Source organism: Phalangium opilio, unplaced genomic scaffold (genome assembly GCF_054372755.1).
Source record: "Phalangium opilio isolate 3A_F unplaced genomic scaffold, DU_Popi_V2 ptg000053l_1, whole genome shotgun sequence".
Classification (NCBI taxonomy): Eukaryota; Metazoa; Arthropoda; class Arachnida; order Opiliones; family Phalangiidae; genus Phalangium; species Phalangium opilio.
The window spans coordinates 3389053-3416705 of record NW_028324172.1 but is presented as its reverse complement, the minus strand read 5'-3'; positions in this window follow the sequence as shown (position 1 = coordinate 3416705).

Sequence of the window (27653 nt, the reverse complement as noted above, 5' to 3'; positions counted from 1 at the left end):
TGGGCTTTGACACTAATTTAAAACCTAATAATTTATACACAAATGTCCCCAGGTATAAGGTTGGAAGACTGTTTAGGTCCCCACTTGTAAACCTGAAATCAGCTCAAAACTTAAGTGTTAAGCCTTTAAAAGTCCGATTACCTAAATTTCATTATAATAATCAATATTTAAACTATAAAATTAAAATATACATGAAATTAGAAAATGTGTGTTTAAAAGACCCCACTTGTCTGTTGAAATGACGGTGAAGGTCCCCACTTGTAAATTTATCGAGTGTGAAAAATGAAATTGAAATACTTGATTGAACCGTATAGGCTTTGACACTAATTCAAAACCTAATAATTTATACACAAATGTCCCAAGATATAAGGTTGGAAGACTGTTTAGGTCCCCACTTGTAAACCTGAAATTAGCTCAAAACTTAAGTGTTAAGCTAGAAATAGGACTGATTACTTAAATTTCATTCTGATAATCAATATTTAAACTATAAAATTAAAATATACATGAAATTAGAAAATGTGTGTTTAAAAGACCCCACTTGTCTGTTGAAATGACGGTGAAGGTCCCCACTTGTAAATTTATCGAGTGTGAAAAATGAAATTGAAATACTTGATTGAACCGTATAGGCTTTGACACTAATTCAAAACCTAATAATTTATACACAAATGTCCCCAGATATAAGGTTGGAAGACTGTTTAGGTCCCCACTTGTAAACCTGAAATTAGCTCAAAACTTAAGTGTTAAGCTAGAAATAGGACTGATTACTTAAATTTCATTCTAATAATCAATATTTAAACTATAAAATTAAAATATACATGAAATTAGAAAATGTGTGTTTAAAAGACCCCACTTGTCTGTTGAAATTACGGTGAAGGTCCCCACTTGTAAATTTATCGAGTGTGAAAAATAAAATTGAAATACTTGATTGAACCATATAGGCTTTGACACTAATTTAAAACCTAATAATTTATACACAAATGTCCCCAGATATAAGGTTGGAAGACTGTTTAGGTCCCCACTTGTAAACCTGAAATCAGCTCAGAACTTAAGTGTTAAGCCTTTAAAAGTCCGATTACCTAAATTTCATTATAATAATCAATATTTAAACTATAAAATTAAAATATACATGAACTTAGAAAATGTGTGTTTAAAAGACCCCACTTGTAAATTTATCGAGTGTGAAAAATGAAATTTAAATACTTGATTGAACCGTATAGGCTTTGACACTAATTCAAAACCTAATAATTTATACACAAATGTCCCCAGATATAAGGTTGGAAGACTGTTTAGGTCCCCACTTGTAAACCAGAAATTAGCTCAAAACTTAAGTGTTAAGCTAGAAATAGGACTGATTACTTAAATTTCATTCTGATAATCAATATTTTAACTATAAAATTAAAATATACATGAAATTAGAAAATGTGTGTATAAAAGACCCCACTTGTCTGTTGAAATGACTGTGAAGGTCCCCACTTGTAAATTTATCGAGAGTGAAAAATGAAATTGAAATACTTGATTGAACCATATAGGCTTTGACACTAATTTGAAACCTAATAATTTATACACAAATGTCCCTAGATATAAGGTTGGAAGACTGTTTAGGTCCCCACTTGTAAACCTGAAATCAGCTCAAAACTTAAGTGTTAAGCTAGAAATAGGACTGATTACCTAAATTTCATTATAATAATCAATATTTAAACTATAAAATTAAAATATACATGAACTTAGAAAATGTGTGTTTAAAAGACCCCACTTGTAAATTTATCGAGTGTGAAAAATGAAATTGAAATACTTGATTGAACCGTATAGGCTTTGACACTAATTCAAAACCTAATAATTTATACACAAATGTCCCCAGATATAAGGTTGGAAGACTGTTTAGGTCCCCACTTGTAAACCAGAAATTAGCTCAAAACTTAAGTGTTAAGCTAGAAATAGGACTGATTACTTAAATTTCATTCTAATAATCAATATTTAAACTATAAAATTAAAATATACATGAAATTAGAAAATGTGTGTTTAAAAGACCCCACTTGTCTGTTGAAATGACGGTGAAGGTCCCCACTTGTAAATTTATCGAGTGTGAAAAATGAAATTGAATTACTTGATTGAACCATATAGGCTTTGACACTAATTTAAAACCTAATAATTTTAAAACAAATGTCCCCAGATATAAGGTTGGAAGACTGTTTAGGTCCCCACTTGTAAACCTGAAATCAGCTCAAAACTTAAGTGTTAAGCCTTTAAAAGGTCCGATTACCTAAATTTCATTATAATAATCAATATTTAAACTATAAAATTAAAATATACATGAAATTAGAAAATGTGTGTTTAAAAGACCCCACTTGTCTGTTGAAATGACGGTGAAGGTCCCCACTTGTAAATTTATCGAGTGTGAAAAATGAAATTGAAATACTTGATTAAACCGTATAGGCTTTGACACTAATTCAAAACCTAATAATTTATACACAAATGTCCCCAGGTATAAGGTTGGAAGACTGTTTAGGTCCCCACTTGTAAACCAGAAATTAGCTCAAAACTTAAGTGTTAAGCTAGAAATAGGACTGATTACTTAAATTTCATTCTGATAATCAATATTTTAACTATAAAATTAAAATATACATGAAATTAGAAAATGTGTGTATAAAAGACCCCACTTGTCTGTTGAAATGGCTGTGAAGGTCCCCATTTGTAAATTTATCGAGAGTGAAAAATGAAATTGAAATACTTGATTGAACCATATAGGCTTTGACACTAATTTGAAACCTAATAATTTATACACAAATGTCCCTAGATATAAGGTTGGAAGACTGTTTAGGTCCCCACTTGTAAACCTGAAATCAGCTCAAAACTTAAGTGTTAAGCTAGAAATAGGACTGATTACTTAAATTTCATTCTAATAATCAATATTTAAACTATAAAATTAAAATATACATGAAATTAGAAAATGTGTGTTTAAAAGACCCCACTTGTCTGTTGAAATGACGGTGAAGGTCCCCACTTGTAAATTTATCGAGTGTGAAAAATGAAATTGAAATACTTGATTGAACCGTATAGGCTTTGACACTAATTCAAAACCTAATAATTTATACACAAATGTCCCAAGATATAAGGTTGGAAGACTGTTTAGGTCCCCACTTGTAAACCTGAAATTAGCTCAAAACTTAAGTGTTAAGCTAGAAATAGGACTGATTACTTAAATTTCATTCTGATAATCAATATTTAAACTATAAAATTAAAATATACATGAAATTAGAAAATGTGTGTTTAAAAGACCCCACTTGTCTGTTGAAATGACGGTGAAGGTCCCCACTTGTAAATTTATCGAGTGTGAAAAATGAAATTGAAATACTTGATTGAACCGTATAGGCTTTGACACTAATTCAAAACCTAATAATTTATACACAAATGTCCCCAGATATAAGGTTGGAAGACTGTTTAGGTCCCCACTTGTAAACCTGAAATTAGCTCAAAACTTAAGTGTTAAGCTAGAAATAGGACTGATTACTTAAATTTCATTCTAATAATCAATATTTAAACTATAAAATTAAAATATACATGAAATTAGAAAATGTGTGTTTAAAAGACCCCACTTGTCTGTTGAAATTACGGTGAAGGTCCCCACTTGTAAATTTATCGAGTGTGAAAAATAAAATTGAAATACTTGATTGAACCATATAGGCTTTGACACTAATTTAAAACCTAATAATTTATACACAAATGTCCCCAGATATAAGGTTGGAAGACTGTTTAGGTCCCCACTTGTAAACCTGAAATCAGCTCAGAACTTAAGTGTTAAGCCTTTAAAAGTCCGATTACCTAAATTTCATTATAATAATCAATATTTAAACTATAAAATTAAAATATACATGAACTTAGAAAATGTGTGTTTAAAAGACCCCACTTGTAAAGTTATCGAGTGTGAAAAATGAAATTTAAATACTTGATTGAACCGTATAGGCTTTGACACTAATTCAAAACCTAATAATTTATACACAAATGTCCCCAGATATAAGGTTGGAAGACTGTTTAGGTCCCCACTTGTAAACCAGAAATTAGCTCAAAACTTAAGTGTTAAGCTAGAAATAGGACTGATTACTTAAATTTCATTCTGATAATCAATATTTTAACTATAAAATTAAAATATACATGAAATTAGAAAATGTGTGTATAAAAGACCCCACTTGTCTGTTGAAATGACTGTGAAGGTCCCCACTTGTAAATTTATCGAGAGTGAAAAATGAAATTGAAATACTTGATTGAACCATATAGGCTTTGACACTAATTTGAAACCTAATAATTTATACACAAATGTCCCTAGATATAAGGTTGGAAGACTGTTTAGGTCCCCACTTGTAAACCTGAAATCAGCTCAAAACTTAAGTGTTAAGCTAGAAATAGGACTGATTACTTAAATTTCATTCTAATAATCAATATTTAAACTATAAAATTAAAATATACATGAAATTAGAAAATGTGTGTTTAAAAGACCCCACTTGTCTGTTGAAATGACGGTGAAGGTCCCCACTTGTAAATTTATCGAGTGTGAAAAATGAAATTGAAATACTTGATTGAACCATATAGGCTTTGACACTAATTTAAAACCTAATAATTTATACACAAATGTCCCCAGATATAAGGTTAGAAGACTGTTTAGGTCCCCACTTGTAAACCTGAAATCAGCTCAGAATTTAAGTGTTAAGCCTTTAAAAGTCCGATTACCTAAATTTCATTATAATAATCAATATTTAAACTATAAAATTAAAATATACATGAACTTAGAAAATGTGTGTTTAAAAGACCCCACTTGTAAATTTATCGAGTGTGAAAAATGAAATTGAAATACTTGATTGAACCGTATAGGCTTTGACACTAATTCAAAACCTAATAATTTATACACAAATGTCCCCAGATATAAGGTTGGAAGACTGTTTAGGTCCCCACTTGTAAACCAGAAATTAGCTCAAAACTTAAGTGTTAAGCTAGAAATAGGACTGATTACTTAAATTTCATTCTAATAATCAATATTTAAACTATAAAATTAAAATATACATGAAATTAGAAAATGTGTGTTTAAAAGACCCCACTTGTCTGTTGAAATGACGGTGAAGGTCCCCACTTGTAAATTTATCGAGTGTGAAAAATGAAATTGAATTACTTGATTGAACCATATAGGCTTTGACACTAATTTAAAACCTAATAATTTTAAAACAAATGTCCCCAGATATAAGGTTGGAAGACTGTTTAGGTCCCCACTTGTAAACCTGAAATCAGCTCAAAACTTAAGTGTTAAGCCTTTAAAAGGTCCGATTACCTAAATTTCATTATAATAATCAATATTTAAACTATAAAATTAAAATATACATGAAATTAGAAAATGTGTGTTTAAAAGACCCCACTTGTCTGTTGAAATGACGGTGAAGGTCCCCACTTGTAAATTTATCGAGTGTGAAAAATGAAATTGAAATACTTGATTAAACCGTATAGGCTTTGACACTAATTCAAAACCTAATAATTTATACACAAATGTCCCCAGATATAAGGTTAGAAGACTGTTTAGGTCCCCACTTGTAAACCTGAAATCAGCTCAGAATTTAAGTGTTAAGCCTTTAAAAGTCCGATTACCTAAATTTCATTATAATAATCAATATTTAAACTATAAAATTAAAATATACATGAACTTAGAAAATGTGTGTTTAAAAGACCCCACTTGTAAATTTATCGAGTGTGAAAAATGAAATTGAAATACTTGATTGAACCGTATAGGCTTTGACACTAATTCAAAACCTAATAATTTATACACAAATGTCCCCAGATATAAGGTTGGAAGACTGTTTAGGTCCCCACTTGTAAACCAGAAATTAGCTCAAAACTTAAGTGTTAAGCTAGAAATAGGACTGATTACTTAAATTTCATTCTAATAATCAATATTTAAACTATAAAATTAAAATATACATGAAATTAGAAAATGTGTGTTTAAAAGACCCCACTTGTCTGTTGAAATGACGGTGAAGGTCCCCACTTGTAAATTTATCGAGTGTGAAAAATGAAATTGAATTACTTGATTGAACCATATAGGCTTTGACACTAATTTAAAACCTAATAATTTTAAAACAAATGTCCCCAGATATAAGGTTGGAAGACTGTTTAGGTCCCCACTTGTAAACCTGAAATCAGCTCAAAACTTAAGTGTTAAGCCTTTAAAAGGTCCGATTACCTAAATTTCATTATAATAATCAATATTTAAACTATAAAATTAAAATATACATGAAATTAGAAAATGTGTGTTTAAAAGACCCCACTTGTCTGTTGAAATGACGGTGAAGGTCCCCACTTGTAAATTTATCGAGTGTGAAAAATGAAATTGAAATACTTGATTAAACCGTATAGGCTTTGACACTAATTCAAAACCTAATAATTTATACACAAATGTCCCCAGGTATAAGGTTGGAAGACTGTTTAGGTCCCCACTTGTAAACCAGAAATTAGCTCAAAACTTAAGTGTTAAGCTAGAAATAGGACTGATTACTTAAATTTCATTCTGATAATCAATATTTTAACTATAAAATTAAAATATACATGAAATTAGAAAATGTGTGTATAAAAGACCCCACTTGTCTGTTGAAATGACTGTGAAGGTCCCCATTTGTAAATTTATCGAGTGTGAAAAATGAAATTGAAATACTTGATTGAACCATATAGGCTTTGACACTAATTTAAAACCTAATAATTTATACACAAATGTCCCCAGATATAAGGTTAGAAGACTGTTTAGGTCCCCACTTGTAAACCTGAAATCAGCTCAGAACTTAAGTGTTAAGCCTTTAAAAGTCCGATTACCTAAATTTCATTATAATAATCAATATTTAAACTATAAAATTAAAATATACATGAACTTAGAAAATGTGTGTTTAAAAGACCCCACTTGTAAATTTATCGAGTGTGAAAAATGAAATTGAAATACTTGATTGAACCGTATAGGCTTTGACACTAATTCAAAACCTAATAATTTATACACAAATGTCCCCAGATATAAGGTTGGAAGACTGTTTAGGTCCCCACTTGTAAACCAGAAATTAGCTCAAAACTTAAGTGTTAAGCTAGAAATAGGACTGATTACTTAAATTTCATTCTAATAATCAATATTTAAACTATAAAATTAAAATATACATGAAATTAGAAAATGTGTGTTTAAAAGACCCCACTTGTCTGTTGAAATGACGGTGAAGGTCCCCACTTGTAAATTTATCGAGTGTGAAAAATGAAATTGAATTACTTGATTGAACCATATAGGCTTTGACACTAATTTAAAACCTAATAATTTTAAAACAAATGTCCCCAGATATAAGGTTGGAAGACTGTTTAGGTCCCCACTTGTAAACCTGAAATCAGCTCAAAACTTAAGTGTTAAGCCTTTAAAAGGTCCGATTACCTAAATTTCATTATAATAATCAATATTTAAACTATAAAATTAAAATATACATGAAATTAGAAAATGTGTGTTTAAAAGACCCCACTTGTCTGTTGAAATGACGGTGAAGGTCCCCACTTGTAAATTTATCGAGTGTGAAAAATGAAATTGAAATACTTGATTGAACCGTATAGGCTTTGACACTAATTCAAAACCTAATAATTTATACACAAATGTCCCCAGATATAAGGTTGGAAGACTGTTTAGGTCCCCACTTGTAAACCTGAAATTAGCTCAAAACTTAAGTGTTAAGCTAGAAATAGGACTGATTACTTAAATTTCATTCTGATAATCAATATTTAAACTATAAAATTAAAATATACATGAAATTAGAAAATGTGTGTTTAAAAGACCCCACTTGTCTGTTGAAATGACTGTGAAGGTCCCCACTTGTAAATTTATCGAGTGTGAAAAATGAAATTGAAATACTTGATTGAACCATATAGGCTTTGACACTAATTTAAAACCTAATAATTTATACACAAATGTCCCCAGATATAAGGTTGGAAGACTGTTTAGGTCCCCACTTGTAAACCAGAAATCAGCTCAAAACTTAAGTGTTAAGCTAGAAATAGGACTGATTACTTAAATTTCATTCTAATAATCAATATTTAAACTATAAAATTAAAATATACATGAAATTAGAAAATGTGTGTTTAAAAGACCCCACTTGTCTGTTGAAATGACGGTGAAGGTCCCCACTTGTAAATTTATCGAGTGTGAAAAATGAAATTGAAATACTTGATTGAACCATATAGGCTTTGACACTAATTTAAAACCTAATAATTTATACACAAATGTCCCCAGATATAAGGTTAGAAGACTGTTTAGGTCCCCACTTGTAAACCTGAAATCAGCTCAGAACTTAAGTGTTAAGCCTTTAAAAGTCCGATTACCTAAATTTCATTATAATAATCAATATTTAAACTATAAAATTAAAATATACATGAACTTAGAAAATGTGTGTTTAAAAGACCCCACTTGTAAATTTATCGAGTGTGAAAAATGAAATTGAATTACTTGATTGAACCATATAGGCTTTGACACTAATTTAAAACCTAATAATTTTAAAACAAATGTCCCCAGATATAAGGTTGGAAGACTGTTTAGGTCCCCACTTGTAAACCTGAAATCAGCTCAAAACTTAAGTGTTAAGCCTTTAAAAGGTCCGATTACCTAAATTTCATTATAATAATCAATATTTAAACTATAAAATTAAAATATACATGAAATTAGAAAATGTGTGTTTAAAAGACCCCACTTGTCTGTTGAAATGACGGTGAAGGTCCCCACTTGTAAATTTATCGAGTGTGAAAAATGAAATTGAAATACTTGATTGAACCGTATAGGCTTTGACACTAATTCAAAACCTAATAATTTATACACAAATGTCCCCAGGTATAAGGTTGGAAGACTGTTTAGGTCCCCACTTGTAAACCAGAAATTAGCTCAAAACTTAAGTGTTAAGCTAGAAATAGGACTGATTACTTAAATTTCATTCTGATAATCAATATTTTAACTATAAAATTAAAATATACATGAAATTAGAAAATGTGTGTATAAAAGACCCCACTTGTCTGTTGAAATGACTGTGAAGGTCCCCATTTGTAAATTTATCGAGAGTGAAAAATGAAATTGAAATACTTGATTGAACCATATAGGCTTTGACACTAATTTGAAACCTAATAATTTATACACAAATGTCCCTAGATATAAGGTTGGAAGACTGTTTAGGTCCCCACTTGTAAATTTATCGAGTGTGAAAAATGAAATTGAAATACTTGATTGAACCATATAGGCTTTGACACTAATTTAAAACCTAATAATTTATACACAAATGTCCCCAGATATAAGGTTGGAAGACTGTTTAGGTCCCCACTTGTAAACCTGAAATTAGCTCAAAACTTAAGTGTTAAGCTAGAAATAGGACTGATTACTTAAATTTCATTCTGATAATCAATATTTAAACTATAAAATTAAAATATACATGAAATTAGAAAATGTGTGTTTAAAAGACCCCACTTGTCTGTTGAAATGACGGTGAAGGTCCCCACTTGTAAATTTATCGAGTGTGAAAAATGAAATTGAAATACTTGATTGAACCATATAGGCTTTGACACTAATTTAAAACCTAATAATTTATACACAAATGTCCCCAGATATAAGGTTAGAAGACTGTTTAGGTCCCCACTTGTAAACCTGAAATCAGCTCAGAACTTAAGTGTTAAGCCTTTAAAAGTCCGATTACCTAAATTTCATTATAATAATCAATATTTAAACTATAAAATTAAAATATACATGAACTTAGAAAATGTGTGTTTAAAAGACCCCACTTGTAAATTTATCGAGTGTGAAAAATGAAATTGAATTACTTGATTGAACCATATAGGCTTTGACACTAATTTAAAACCTAATAATTTTAAAACAAATGTCCCCAGATATAAGGTTGGAAGACTGTTTAGGTCCCCACTTGTAAACCTGAAATCAGCTCAAAACGTAAGTGTTAAGCCTTTAAAAGGTCCGATTACCTAAATTTCATTATAATAATCAATATTTAAACTATAAAATTAAAATATACATGAAATTAGAAAATGTGTGTTTAAAAGACCCCACTTGTCTGTTGAAATGACGGTGAAGGTCCCCACTTGTAAATTTATCGAGTGTGAAAAATGAAATTGAAATACTTGATTGAACCGTATAGGCTTTGACACTAATTTGAAACCTAATAATTTATACACAAATGTCCCTAGATATAAGGTTGGAAGACTGTTTAGGTCCCCACTTGTAAACCTGAAATCAGCTCAAAACTTAAGTGTTAAGCTAGAAATAGGACTGATTACTTAAATTTCATTCTAATAATCAATATTTAAACTATAAAATTAAAATATACATGAAATTAGAAAATGTGTGTTTAAAAGACCCCACTTGTCTGTTGAAATGACGGTGAAGGTCCCCACTTGTAAATTTATCGAGTGTGAAAAATGAAATTGAAATACTTGATTGAACCATATAGGCTTTGACACTAATTTAAAACCTAATAATTTATACACAAATGTCCCCAGATATAAGGTTAGAAGACTGTTTAGGTCCCCACTTGTAAACCTGAAATCAGCTCAGAACTTAAGTGTTAAGCCTTTAAAAGTCCGATTACCTAAATTTCATTATAATAATCAATATTTAAACTATAAAATTAAAATATACATGAACTTAGAAAATGTGTGTTTAAAAGACCCCACTTGTAAATTTATCGAGTGTGAAAAATGAAATTGAAATACTTGATTGAACCGTATAGGCTTTGACACTAATTCAAAACCTAATAATTTATACACAAATGTCCCCAGATATAAGGTTGGAAGACTGTTTAGGTCCCCACTTGTAAACCAGAAATTAGCTCAAAACTTAAGTGTTAAGCTAGAAATAGGACTGATTACTTAAATTTCATTCTAATAATCAATATTTAAACTATAAAATTAAAATATACATGAAATTAGAAAATGTGTGTTAAAAAGACCCCACTTGTCTGTTGAAATGACGGTGAAGGTCCCCACTTGTAAATTTATCGAGTGTGAAAAATGAAATTGAATTACTTGATTGAACCATATAGGCTTTGACACTAATTTAAAACCTAATAATTTTAAAACAAATGTCCCCAGATATAAGGTTGGAAGACTGTTTAGGTCCCCACTTGTAAACCTGAAATCAGCTCAAAACTTAAGTGTTAAGCCTTTAAAAGGTCCGATTACCTAAATTTCATTATAATAATCAATATTTAAACTATAAAATTAAAATATACATGAAATTAGAAAATGTGTGTTTAAAAGACCCCACTTGTCTGTTGAAATGACGGTGAAGGTCCCCACTTGTAAATTTATCGAGTGTGAAAAATGAAATTGAAATACTTGATTGAACCGTATAGGCTTTGACACTAATTCAAAACCTAATAATTTATACACAAATGTCCCCAGGTATAAGGTTGGAAGACTGTTTAGGTCCCCACTTGTAAACCAGAAATTAGCTCAAAACTTAAGTGTTAAGCTAGAAATAGGACTGATTACTTAAATTTCATTCTGATAATCAATATTTTAACTATAAAATTAAAATATACATGAAATTAGAAAATGTGTGTATAAAAGACCCCACTTGTCTGTTGAAATGACTGTGAAGGTCCCCATTTGTAAATTTATCGAGAGTGAAAAATGAAATTGAAATACTTGATTGAACCATATAGGCTTTGACACTAATTTGAAACCTAATAATTTATACACAAATGTCCCTAGATATAAGGTTGGAAGACTGTTTAGGTCCCCACTTGTAAACCTGAAATCAGCTCAAAACTTAAGTGTTAAGCTAGAAATAGGACTGATTACTTAAATTTCATTCTAATAATCAATATTTAAACTATAAAATTAAAATATACATGAAATTAGAAAATGTGTGTTTAAAAGACCCCACTTGTCTGTTGAAATGACGGTGAAGGTCCCCACTTGTAAATTTATCGAGTGTGAAAAATGAAATTGAAATACTTGATTGAACCATATAGGCTTTGACACTAATTTAAAACCTAATAATTTATACACAAATGTCCCCAGATATAAGGTTAGAAGACTGTTTAGGTCCCCACTTGTAAACCTGAAATCAGCTCAGAACTTAAGTGTTAAGCCTTTAAAAGTCCGATTACCTAAATTTCATTATAATAATCAATATTTAAACTATAAAATTAAAATATACATGAACTTAGAAAATGTGTGTTTAAAAGACCCCACTTGTAAATTTATCGAGTGTGAAAAATGAAATTGAAATACTTGATTGAACCGTATAGGCTTTGACACTAATTCAAAACCTAATAATTTATACACAAATGTCCCCAGATATAAGGTTGGAAGACTGTTTAGGTCCCCACTTGTAAACCAGAAATTAGCTCAAAACTTAAGTGTTAAGCTAGAAATAGGACTGATTACTTAAATTTCATTCTAATAATCAATATTTAAACTATAAAATTAAAATATACATGAAATTAGAAAATGTGTGTTTAAAAGACCCCACTTGTCTGTTGAAATGACGGTGAAGGTCCCCACTTGTAAATTTATCGAGTGTGAAAAATGAAATTGAATTACTTGATTGAACCATATAGGCTTTGACACTAATTTAAAACCTAATAATTTTAAAACAAATGTCCCCAGATATAAGGTTGGAAGACTGTTTAGGTCCCCACTTGTAAACCTGAAATCAGCTCAAAACTTAAGTGTTAAGCCTTTAAAAGGTCCGATTACCTAAATTTCATTATAATAATCAATATTTAAACTATAAAATTAAAATATACATGAAATTAGAAAATGTGTGTTTAAAAGACCCCACTTGTCTGTTGAAATGACGCTGAAGGTCCCCACTTGTAAATTTATCGAGTGTGAAAAATGAAATTGAAATACTTGATTGAACCGTATAGGCTTTGACACTAATTCAAAACCTAATAATTTATACACAAATGTCCCCAGATATAAGGTTGGAAGACTGTTTAGGTCCCCACTTGTAAACCTGAAATTAGCTCAAAACTTAAGTGTTAAGCTAGAAATAGGACTGATTACTTAAATTTCATTCTGATAATCAATATTTAAACTATAAAATTAAAATATACATGAAATTAGAAAATGTGTGTTTAAAAGACCCCACTTGTCTGTTGAAATGACTGTGAAGGTCCCCACTTGTAAATTTATCGAGTGTGAAAAATGAAATTGAAATACTTGATGGAACCATATAGGCTTTGACACTAATTTAAAACCTAATAATTTATACACAAATGTCCCCAGATATAAGGTTGGAAGACTGTTTAGGTCCCCACTTGTAAACCAGAAATTAGCTCAAAACTTAAGTGTTAAGCTAGAAATAGGACTGATTACTTAAATTTCATTCTAATAATCAATATTTAAACTATAAAATTAAAATATACATGAAATTAGAAAATGTGTGTTTAAAAGACCCCACTTGTCTGTTGAAATGACGGTGAAGGTCCCCACTTGTAAATTTATCGAGTGTGAAAAATGAAATTGAATTACTTGATTGAACCATATAGGCTTTGACACTAATTTAAAACCTAATAATTTTAAAACAAATGTCCCCAGATATAAGGTTGGAAGACTGTTTAGGTCCCCACTTGTAAACCTGAAATCAGCTCAAAACTTAAGTGTTAAGCCTTTAAAAGGTCCGATTACCTAAATTTCATTATAATAATCAATATTTAAACTATAAAATTAAAATATACATGAAATTAGAAAATGTGTGTTTAAAAGACCCCACTTGTCTGTTGAAATGACGCTGAAGGTCCCCACTTGTAAATTTATCGAGTGTGAAAAATGAAATTGAAATACTTGATTGAACCGTATAGGCTTTGACACTAATTCAAAACCTAATAATTTATACACAAATGTCCCCAGATATAAGGTTGGAAGACTGTTTAGGTCCCCACTTGTAAACCTGAAATTAGCTCAAAACTTAAGTGTTAAGCTAGAAATAGGACTGATTACTTAAATTTCATTCTGATAATCAATATTTAAACTATAAAATTAAAATATACATGAAATTAGAAAATGTGTGTTTAAAAGACCCCACTTGTCTGTTGAAATGACTGTGAAGGTCCCCACTTGTAAATTTATCGAGTGTGAAAAATGAAATTGAAATACTTGATGGAACCATATAGGCTTTGACACTAATTTAAAACCTAATAATTTATACACAAATGTCCCCAGATATAAGGTTGGAAGACTGTTTAGGTCCCCACTTGTAAACCTGAAATCAGCTCAAAACTTAAGTGTTAAGCTAGAAATAGGACTGATTACTTAAATTTCATTCTAATAATCAATATATAAACTATAAAATTAAAATATACATGAAATTAGAAAATGTGTGTTTAAAAGACCCCACTTGTCTGTTGAAATGACGGTGAAGGTCCCCACTTGTAAATTTATCGAGTGTGAAAAATGAAATTGAATTACTTGATTGAACCATATGGGCTTTGACACTAATTTAAAACCTAATAATTTATACACAAATGTCCCCAGGTATTAGGTTGGAAGACTGTTTAGGTCCCCACTTGTAAACCTGAAATCAGCTCAAAACTTAAGTGTTAAGCCTTTAAAAGTCCAATTACCTAAATTTCAATATAATAATCAATATTTAAACTATAAAATTAAAATATACATGAAATTAGAAAATGTGTGTTTAAAAGACCCCACTTGTCTGTTGAAATGACGGTGAAGGTCCCCACTTGTAAATTTATCGAGTGTGAAAAATGAAATTGAAATACTTGATTGAACCATATAGGCTTTGACACTAATTTAAAACCTAATAATTTATACACAAATGTCCCCAGATATAAGGTTGGAAGACTGTTTAGGTCCCCACTTGTAAACCTGAAATCAGCTCAAAACTTAAGTGTTAAGCTAGAAATAGGACTGATTACTTAAATTTCATTCTGATAATCAATATTTAAACTATAAAATTAAAATATACCTGAAATTAGAAAATGTGTGTTTAAAAGACCCCACTTGTCTGTTGAAATGACTGTGAAGGTCCCCACTTGTAAATTTATCGAGTGTGAAAAATGTAATTGAAATACTTGATTGAACCATATAGGCTTTGACATTAAATTAGAACCTAATAATTATACACAAATGTCCCCAAATATAAGGTTTGAAGACTGTTTAGGTCCAAACTTGTAAACCTGAAATCAGCTCAAAACTTAAGTGTTAAGCTAGAAATAGGACTGATTACTTAAATTTCATTCTAATAATCAATATTTAAACTATAAAATTAAAATATACATGAAATTAGAAAATGTGTGTTTAAAATACCCCACTTGTCTGTTGAAATGACGGTGAAGGTCCCCACTTGTAAATTTATCGAGTGTGAAAAATGAAATTGAAATACTTGATTGAACCATATAGGCTTTGACACTAATTTAAAACCTAATAATTTATACACAAATGTCCCCAGATATAAGGTTGGAAGACTGTTTAGGTCCCCACTTGTAAACCTGAAATCAGCTTAAAACTTAAGTGTTAAGCCTTTAAAAGTCCGATTACCTAAATTTCATTATAATAATCAATATTTAAACTATAAAATTAATATATACATGAAATTAGAAAATGTGTGTTTAAAAGACCCCAATTGTAAATTTATCGAGTGTGAAAAATGAAATTGAAATACTTGATTGAACCATATGGGCTTTGACACTAATTTAAAACCTAATAATTTATACACAAATGTCCCCAGGTATAAGGTTGGAAGACTGTTTAGGTCCCCACTTGTAAACCTGAAATCAGCTCAAAACTTAAGTGTTAAGCTAGAAATAGGACTGATTACTTAAATTTCATTCTAATAATCAATATTTAAACTATAAAATTAAAATATACATGAAATTAGAAAATGTGTGTTTAAAAGACCCCACTTGTCTGTTGAAATGACGGTGAAGGTCCCCACTTGTAAATTTATCGAGTGTGAAAAATGAAATTGAATTACTTGATTGAACCATATAGGCTTTGACACTAATTTAAAACCTAATAATTTTAAAACAAATGTCCCCAGATATAAGGTTGGAAGACTGTTTAGGTCCCCACTTGTAAACCTGAAATCAGCTCAAAACTTAAGTGTTAAGCCTTTAAAAGGTCCGATTACCTAAATTTCATTATAATAATCAATATTTAAACTATAAAATTAAAATATACATGAAATTAGAAAATGTGTGTTTAAAAGACCCCACTTGTAAATTTATCGAGTGTGAAAAATGAAATTGAAATACTTGATTGAACCGTATAGGCTTTGACACTAATTCAAAACCTAATAATTTATACACAAATGTCCCCAGATATAAGGTTGGAAGACTGTTTAGGTCCCCACTTGTAAACCTGAAATTAGCTCAAAACTTAAGTGTTAAGCTAGAAATAGGACTGATTACTTAAATTTCATTCTGATAATCAATATTTAAACTATAAAATTAAAATATACATGAAATTAGAAAATGTGTGTTTAAAAGACCCCACTTGTCTGTTGAAATGACTGTGAAGGTCCCCACTTGTAAATTTATCGAGTGTGAAAAATGAAATTGAAATACTTGATGGAACCATATAGGCTTTGACACTAATTTAAAACCTAATAATTTATACACAAATGTCCCCAGATATAAGGTTGGAAGACTGTTTAGGTCCCCACTTGTAAACCTGAAATCAGCTCAAAACTTAAGTGTTAAGCTAGAAATAGGACTGATTACTTAAATTTCATTCTAATAATCAATATTTAAACTATAAAATTAAAATATACATGAAATTAGAAAATGTGTGTTTAAAAGACCCCACTTGTCTGTTGAAATGACGGTGAAGGTCCCCACTTGTAAATTTATCGAGTGTGAAAAATGAAATTGAATTACTTGATTGAACCATATGGGCTTTGACACTAATTTAAAACCTAATAATTTATACACAAATGTCCCCAGGTATAAGGTTGGAAGACTGTTTAGGTCCCCACTTGTAAACCTGAAATCAGCTCAAAACTTAAGTGTTAAGGCTTTAAAAGTCCAATTACCTAAATTTCATTATAATAATCAATATTTAAACTATAAAATTAAAATATACATGAAATTAGAAAATGTGTGTTTAAAAGACCCCACTTGTCTGTTGAAATGACGGTGAAGGTCCCCACTTGTAAATTTATCGAGTGTGAAAAATGAAATTGAAATACTTGATTGAACCGTATAGGCTTTGACACTAATTCAAAACCTAATAATTTATACACAAATGTCCCCAGATATAAGGTTGGAAGACTGTTTAGGTCCCCACTTGTAAACCTGAAATTAGCTCAAAACTTAAGTGTTAAGCTAGAAATAGGACTGATTACTTAAATTTCATTCTGATAATCAATATTTAAACTATAAAATTAAAATATACATGAAATTAGAAAATGTGTGTTTAAAAGACCCCACTTGTCTGTTGAAATGACTGTGAAGGTCCCCACTTGTAAATTTATCGAGTGTGAAAAATGAAATTGAAATACTTGATGGAACCATATAGGCTTTGACACTAATTTAAAACCTAATAATTTATACACAAATGTCCCCAGATATAAGGTTGGAAGACTGTTTAGGTCCCCACTTGTAAACCTGAAATCAGCTCAAAACTTAAGTGTTAAGCTAGAAATAGGACTGATTACTTAAATTTCATTCTAATAATCAATATTTAAACTATAAAATTAAAATATACATGAAATTAGAAAATGTGTTTTTAAAAGACCCCACTTGTCTGTTGAAATGAAGGTGAAGGTCCCCACTTGTAAATTTATCGAGTGTGAAAAATGAAATTGAATTACTTGATTGAACCATATGGGCTTTGACACTAATTTAAAACCTAATAATTTATAAACAAACGTCCCCAGGTATAAGGTTGGAAGACTGTTTAGGTCCCCACTTGTAAACCTGAAATCAGCTCAAAACTTAAGTGTTAAGCTAGAAATAGGACTGATTACTTAAATTTCATTCTGATAATCAATATTTAAACTATAAAATTAAAATATACCTGAAATTAGAAAATGTGTGTTTAAAAGACCCCACTTGTCTGTTGAAATGACTGTGAAGGTCCCCACTTGTAAATTTATCGAGTGTGAAAAATGTAATTGAAATACTTGATTGAACCATATAGGCTTTGACACTAAATTAGAACCTAATAATTTATACACAAATGTCCCCAAATATAAGGTTTGAAGACTGTTTAGGTCCAAACTTGTAAACCTGAAATCAGCTCAAAACTTAAGTGTTAAGCTAGAAATAGGACTGATTACTTAAATTTCATTCTAATAATCAATATTTAAACTATAAAATTAAAATATACATGAAATTAGAAAATGTGTGTTTAAAATACCCCACTTGTCTGTTGAAATGACGGTGAAGGTCCCCACTTGTAAATTTATCGAGTGTGAAAAATGAAATTGAAATACTTGATTGAACCATATAGGCTTTGACACTAATTTAAAACCTAATAATTTATACACAAATGTCCCCAGAGATAAGGTTGGAAGACTGTTTAGGTCCCCACTTGTAAACCTGAAATCAGCTTAAAACTTAAGTGTTAAGCCTTTAAAAGTCCGATTACCTAAATTTCATTATAATAATCAATATTTAAACTATAAAATTAATATATACATGAAATTAGAAAATGTGTGTTTAAAAGACCCCAATTGTAAATTTATCGAGTGTGAAAAATGAAATTGAAATACTTGATTGAACCATATGGGCTTTGACACTAATTTAAAACCTAATAATTTATACACAAATGTCCCCAGGTATAAGGTTGGAAGACTGTTTAGGTCCCCACTTGTAAACCTGAAATCAGCTCAAAACTTAAGTGTTAAGCTAGAAATAGGACTGATTACTTAAATTTCATTCTAATAATCAATATTTAAACTATAAAATTAAAATATACATGAAATTAGAAAATGTGTGTTTAAAAGACCCCACTTGTCTGTTGAAATGACGGTGAAGGTCCCCACTTGTAAATTTATCGAGTGTGAAAAATGAAATTGAATTACTTGATTGAACCATATAGGCTTTGACACTAATTTAAAACCTAATAATTTTAAAACAAATGTCCCCAGATATAAGGTTGGAAGACTGTTTAGGTCCCCACTTGTAAACCTGAAATCAGCTCAAAACTTAAGTGTTAAGCCTTTAAAAGGTCCGATTACCTAAATTTCATTATAATAATCAATATTTAAACTATAAAATTAAAATATACATGAAATTAGAAAATGTGTGTTTAAAAGACCCCACTTGTCTGTTGAAATGACGCTGAAGGTCCCCACTTGTAAATTTATCGAGTGTGAAAAATGAAATTGAAATACTTGATTGAACCGTATAGGCTTTGACACTAATTCAAAACCTAATAATTTATACACAAATGTCCCCAGATATAAGGTTGGAAGACTGTTTAGGTCCCCACTTGTAAACCTGAAATTAGCTCAAAACTTAAGTGTTAAGCTAGAAATAGGACTGATTACTTAAATTTCATTCTGATAATCAATATTTAAACTATAAAATTAAAATATACATGAAATTAGAAAATGTGTGTTTAAAAGACCCCACTTGTCTGTTGAAATGACTGTGAAGGTCCCCACTTGTAAATTTATCGAGTGTGAAAAATGAAATTGAAATACTTGATGGAACCATATAGGCTTTGACACTAATTTAAAACCTAATAATTTATACACAAATGTCCCCAGATATAAGGTTGGAAGACTGTTTAGGTCCCCACTTGTAAACCTGAAATCAGCTCAAAACTTAAGTGTTAAGCTAGAAATAGGACTGATTACTTAAATTTCATTCTAATAATCAATATTTAAACTATAAAATTAAAATATACATGAAATTAGAAAATGTGTGTTTAAAAGACCCCACTTGTCTGTTGAAATGACGGTGAAGGTCCCCACTTGTAAATTTATCGAGTGTGAAAAATGAAATTGAATTACTTGATTGAACCATATGGGCTTTGACACTAATTTAAAACCTAATAATTTATACACAAATGTCCCCAGGTATAAGGTTGGAAGACTGTTTAGGTCCCCACTTGTAAACCTGAAATCAGCTCAAAACTTAAGTGTTAAGGCTTTAAAAGTCCAATTACCTAAATTTCATTATAATAATCAATATTTAAACTATAAAATTAAAATATACATGAAATTAGAAAATGTGTGTTTAAAAGACCCCACTTGTCTGTTGAAATGACGGTGAAGGTCCCCACTTGTAAATTTATCGAGTGTGAAAAATGAAATTGAAATACTTGATTGAACCGTATAGGCTTTGACACTAATTCAAAACCTAATAATTTATACACAAATGCCCCCAGATATAAGGTTGGAAGACTGTTTAGGTCCCCACTTGTAAACCTGAAATTAGCTCAAAACTTAAGTGTTAAGCTAGAAATAGGACTGATTACTTAAATTTCATTCTGATAATCAATATTTAAACTATAAAATTAAAATATACATGAAATTAGAAAATGTGTGTTTAAAAGACCCCACTTGTCTGTTGAAATGACTGTGAAGGTCCCCACTTGTAAATTTATCGAGTGTGAAAAATGAAATTGAAATACTTGATGGAACCATATAGGCTTTGACACTAATTTAAAACCTAATAATTTATACACAAATGTCCCCAGATATAAGGTTGGAAGACTGTTTAGGTCCCCACTTGTAAACCTGAAATCAGCTCAAAACTTAAGTGTTAAGCTAGAAATAGGACTGATTACTTAAATTTCATTCTAATAATCAATATTTAAACTATAAAATTAAAATATACATGAAATTAGAAAATGTGTGTTTAAAAGACCCCACTTGTCTGTTGAAATGACGGTGAAGGTCCCCACTTGTAAATTTATCGAGTGTGAAAAATGAAATTGAATTACTTGATTGAACCATATGGGCTTTGACACTAATTTAAAACCTAATAATTTATACACAAATGTCCCCAGGTATAAGGTTGGAAGACTGTTTAGGTCCCCACTTGTAAACCTGAAATCAGCTCAAAACTTAAGTGTTAAGCCTTTAAAAGTCCAATTACCTAAATTTCAATATAATAATCAATATTTAAACTATAAAATTAAAATATACATGAAATTAGAAAATGTGTGTTTAAAAGACCCCACTTGTCTGTTGAAATGACGGTGAAGGTCCCCACTTGTAAATTTATCGAGTGTGAAAAATGAAATTGAAATACTTGATTGAACCGTATAGGCTTTGACACTAATTCAAAACCTAATAATTTATACACAAATGTCCCCAGATATAAGGTTGGAAGACTGTTTAGGTCCCCACTTGTAAACCTGAAATTAGCTCAAAACTTAAGTGTTAAGCTAGAAATAGGACTGATTACTTAAATTTCATTCTGATAATCGATATTTAAACTATAAAATTAAAATATACATGAAATTAGAAAATGTGTGTTTAAAAGACCCCACTTGTCTGTTGAAATGACTGTGAAGGTCCCCACTTGTAAATTTATCGAGTGTGAAAAATGAAATTGAAATACTTGATTGAACCATATAGGCTTTGACACTAATTTAAAACCTAATAATTTATACACAAATGTCCCCAGATATAAGGTTGGAAGACTGTTTAGGTCCCCACTTGTAAACCTGAAATCAGCTCAAAACTTAAGTGTTAAGCTAGAAATAGGACTGATTACTTAAATTTCATTCTAATAATCAATATTTAAACTATAAAATTAAAATATACATGAAATTAGAAAATGTGTTTTTAAAAGACCCCACTTGTCTGTTGAAATGACGGTGAAGGTCCCCACTTGTAAATTTATCGAGTGTGAAAAATGAAATTGAAATACTTGATTGAACCGTATAGGCTTTGACACTAATTCAAAACCTAATAATTTATACACAAATGCCCCCAGATATAAGGTTGGAAGACTGTTTAGGTCCCCACTTGTAAACCTGAAATTAGCTCAAAACTTAAGTGTTAAGCTAGAAATAGGACTGATTACTTAAATTTCATTCTGATAATCAATATTTAAACTATAAAATTAAAATATACATGAAATTAGAAAATGTGTGTTTAAAAGACCCCACTTGTCTGTTGAAATGACTGTGAAGGTCCCCACTTGTAAATTTATCGAGTGTGAAAAATGAAATTGAAATACTTGATGGAACCATATAGGCTTTGACACTAATTTAAAACCTAATAATTTATACACAAATGTCCCCAGATATAAGGTTGGAAGACTGTTTAGGTCCCCACTTGTAAACCTGAAATCAGCTCAAAACTTAAGTGTTAAGCTAGAAATAGGACTGATTACTTAAATTTCATTCTAATAATCAATATTTAAACTATAAAATTAAAATATACATGAAATTAGAAAATGTGTGTTTAAAAGACCCCACTTGTCTGTTGAAATGACGGTGAAGGTCCCCACTTGTAAATTTATCGAGTGTGAAAAATGAAATTGAATTACTTGATTGAACCATATGGGCTTTGACACTAATTTAAAACCTAATAATTTATACACAAATGTCCCCAGGTATAAGGTTGGAAGACTGTTTAGGTCCCCACTTGTAAACCTGAAATCAGCTCAAAACTTAAGTGTTAAGCCTTTAAAAGTCCAATTACCTAAATTTCAATATAATAATCAATATTTAAACTATAAAATTAAAATATACATGAAATTAGAAAATGTGTGTTTAAAAGACCCCACTTGTCTGTTGAAATGACGGTGAAGGTCCCCACTTGTAAATTTATCGAGTGTGAAAAATGAAATTGAAATACTTGATTGAACCGTATAGGCTTTGACACTAATTCAAAACCTAATAATTTATACACAAATGTCCCCAGATATAAGGTTGGAAGACTGTTTAGGTCCCCACTTGTAAACCTGAAATTAGCTCAAAACTTAAGTGTTAAGCTAGAAATAGGACTGATTACTTAAATTTCATTCTGATAATCGATATTTAAACTATAAAATTAAAATATACATGAAATTAGAAAATGTGTGTTTAAAAGACCCCACTTGTCTGTTGAAATGACTGTGAAGGTCCCCACTTGTAAATTTATCGAGTGTGAAAAATGAAATTGAAATACTTGATTGAACCATATAGGCTTTGACACTAATTTAAAACCTAATAATTTATACACAAATGTCCCCAGATATAAGGTTGGAAGACTGTTTAGGTCCCCACTTGTAAACCTGAAATCAGCTCAAAACTTAAGTGTTAAGCTAGAAATAGGACTGATTACTTAAATTTCATTCTAATAATCAATATTTAAACTATAAAATTAAAATATACATGAAATTAGAAAATGTGTTTTTAAAAGACCCCACTTGTCTGTTGAAATGACGGTGAAGGTCCCCACTTGTAAATTTATCGAGTGTGAAAAATGAAATTGAATTACTTGATTGAACCATATGGGCTTTGACACTAACTTAAAACCTAATAATTTATAAACAAACGTCCCCAGGTATAAGGTTGGAAGACTGTTTAGGTCCCCACTTGTAAACCTGAAATCAGCTCAAAACTTAAGTGTTAAGCTAGAAATAGGACTGATTACTTAAATTTCATTCTGATAATCAATATTTAAACTATAAAATTAAAATATACCTGAAATTAGAAAATGTGTGTTTAAAAGACCCCACTTGTCTGTTGAAATGACTGTGAAGGTCCCCACTTGTAAATTTATCGAGTGTGAAAAATGAAATTGAAATACTTGATTGAACCATATAGGCTTTGACACTAAATTAGAACCTAATAATTTATACACAAATGTCCCCAAATATAAGGTTTGAAGACTGTTTAGGTCCAAACTTGTAAACCTGAAATCAGCTCAAAACTTAAGTGTTAAGCTAGAAATAGGACTGATTACTTAAATTTCATTCTAATAATCAATATTTAAACTATAAAATTAAAATATACATGAAATTAGAAAATGTGTGTTTAAAATACCCCACTTGTCTGTTGAAATGACGGTGAAGGTCCCCACTTGTAAATTTATCGAGTGTGAAAAATGAAATTGAAATACTTGATTGAACCATATAGGCTTTGACACTAATTTAAAACCTAATAATTTATACACAAATGTCCCCAGATATAAGGTTGGAAGACTGTTTAGGTCCCCACTTGTAAACCTGAAATCAGCTTAAAACTTAAGTGTTAAGCCTTTAAAAGTCCGATTACCTAAATTTCATTATAATAATCAATATTTAAACTATAAAATTAATATATACATGAAATTAGAAAATGTGTGTTTAAAAGACCCCAATTGTAAATTTATCGAGTGTGAAAAATGAAATTGAAATACTTGATTGAACCATATGGGCTTTGACACTAATTTAAAACCTAATAATTTATACACAAATGTCCCCAGGTATAAGGTTGGAAGACTGTTTAGGTCCCCACTTGTAAACCTGAAATCAGCTCAAAACTTAAGTGTTAAGCCTTTAAAAGGTCCGATTACCTAAATTTCATTATAATAATCAATATTTAAACTATAAAATTAAAATATACATGAAATTAGAAAATGTGTGTTTAAAAGACCCCACTTGTCTGTTGAAATGACGGTGAAGGTCCCCACTTGTAAATTTATCGAGAGTGAAAAATGAAATTGAATTACTTGATTGAACCATATGGGCTTTGACACTAATTTAAAACCTAATAATTTATAAACAAACGTCCCCAGGTATAAGGTTGGAAGACTGTTTAGGTCCCCACTTGTAAACCTGAAATCAGCTCAAAACTTAAGTGTTAAGCCTTTAAAAGGTCCGATTACCTAAATTTCATTATAATAATCAATATTTAAACTTTAAAATTAAAATATACATGAAATTAGAAAATGTGTGTTTAAAAGACCTCACTTGTCTGCTGAAATGACGGTGAAGGTCCCCACTTGTAAATTTATCGAGTGTGAAAAATGAAATTGAAATACTTGATTGAACCATATAGGCTTTGACAATAATTTAAAACCTAATAATTTATACACAAATGTCCCCAGATATAAGGTTGAAAGACTGTTTAGGTCCCCACTCGTAAACCAGAAATTAGCTCAAAACTTAAGTGTTAAGCTAGAAATAGGACTGATTACTTAAATTTCATTCTGATAATCAATATTTAAACTATAAAATTAAAATATACATGAAATTAGAAAATGTGTGTTTAAAAGACCCCATTCTGATAATCAATATTTAAACTATAAAATTAAAATATACATGAAATTAGAAAATGTGTGTTTAAAAGACCCCACTTGTCTGTTGAAATGACTGTGAAGGTTCCCACTTGTAAATATATCGAGTGTGAAAAATGAAATTGAAATACTTGATTGAACCATATAGGCTTTGACACTAATTTAAAACCTAATAATTTATACACAAATGTCCCCAGATATAAGGTCGGAAGACTGTTTAGGTCCCCACTTGTAAACCTGAAATTAGCTCAAAACTTAAGTGTTAAGCTAGAAAAAGGACTGATTACCTAAATTTCATTCTAATAATCAATATTTAAACTATAAAATTAAAATATACATGAAATTAGAAAATGTGTGTTTAAAAGACCCCACTTGTCTGTTGAAATGACGGTGAAGGTCCCCACTTGTAAATTTATCGAGTGTGAAAAATGAAATTGAAATACTTGATTGAACCATATAGGCTTTGACAATAATTTAAAACCTAATAATTTATACACAAATGTCCCCAGAAATAAGGTTGAAAGACTGTTTAGGTCCCCACTCGTAAACCAGAAATTAGCTCAAAACTTAAGTGTTAAGCTAGAAATAGGACTGATTACTTAAATTTCATTCTGATAATCAATATTTAAACTATAAAATTAAAATATACATGAAATTAGAAAATGTGTGTTTAAAAGACCCCACTTGTCTGTTGAAATGACTGTGAAGGTCCCCACTTGTAAATATATCGAGTGTGAAAAATGAAATTGAAATACTTGATTGAACCATATAGGCTTTGACACTAATTTAAAACCTAATAATTTATACACAAATGTCCCCAGATATAAGGTCGGAAGACTGTTTAGGTCCCCACTTGTAAACCTGAAATTAGCTCAAAACTTAAGTGTTAAGCTAGAAAAAGGACTGATTACCTAAATTTCATTCTAATAATCAATATTTAAACTATAAAATTAAAATATACATGAAATTAGAAAATGTGTGTTTAAAAGACCCCACTTGTCTGTTGAAATGACGGTGAAGGTCCCCACTTGTAAATTTATCGAGTGTGAAAAATGAAATTGAAATACTTGATTGAACCATATAGGCTTTGACACTAATTTAAAACCTAATAATTTATACACAAATGTCCCCAGATATAAGGTTGGAAGACTGTTTAGGTCCCCACTTGTAAACCTGAAATCAGCTTAAAACTTAAGTGTTAAGCCTTTAAAAGTCCGATTACCTAAATTTCATTATAATAATCAATATTTAAACTATAAAATTAATATATACATGAAATTAGAAAATGTGTGTTTAAAAGACCCCAATTGTAAATTTATCGAGTGTGAAAAATGAAATTGAAATACTTGATTGAACCATATGGGCTTTGACACTAATTTAAAACCTAATAATTTATACACAAATGTCCCCAGGTATAAGGTTGGAAGACTGTTTAGGTCCCCACTTGTAAACCTGAAATCAGCTCAAAACTTAAGTGTTAAGCCTTTAAAAGGTCCGATTACCTAAATTTCATTATAATAATCAATATTTAAACTATAAAATTAAAATATACATGAAATTAGAAAATGTGTGTTTAAAAGACCCCACTTGTCTGTTGAAATGACGGTGAAGGTCCCCACTTGTAAATTTATCGAGAGTGAAAAATGAAATTGAATTACTTGATTGAACCATATGGGCTTTGACACTAATTTAAAACCTAATAATTTATAAACAAACGTCCCCAGGTATAAGGTTGGAAGACTGTTTAGGTCCCCACTTGTAAACCTGAAATCAGCTCAAAACTTAAGTGTTAAGCCTTTAAAAGGTCCGATTACCTAAATTTCATTATAATAATCAATATTTAAACTTTAAAATTAAAATATACATGAAATTAGAAAATGTGTGTTTAAAAGACCTCACTTGTCTGCTGAAATGACGGTGAAGGTCCCCACTTGTAAATTTATCGAGTGTGAAAAATGAAATTGAAATACTTGATTGAACCATATAGGCTTTGACAATAATTTAAAACCTAATAATTTATACACAAATGTCCCCAGATATAAGGTTGAAAGACTGTTTAGGTCCCCACTCGTAAACCAGAAATTAGCTCAAAACTTAAGTGTTAAGCTAGAAATAGGACTGATTACTTAAATTTCATTCTGATAATCAATATTTAAACTATAAAATTAAAATATACATGAAATTAGAAAATGTGTGTTTAAAAGACCCCATTCTGATAATCAATATTTAAACTATAAAATTAAAATATACATGAAATTAGAAAATGTGTGTTTAAAAGACCCCACTTGTCTGTTGAAATGACTGTGAAGGTTCCCACTTGTAAATATATCGAGTGTGAAAAATGAAATTGAAATACTTGATTGAACCATATAGGCTTTGACACTAATTTAAAACCTAATAATTTATACACAAATGTCCCCAGATATAAGGTCGGAAGACTGTTTAGGTCCCCACTTGTAAACCTGAAATT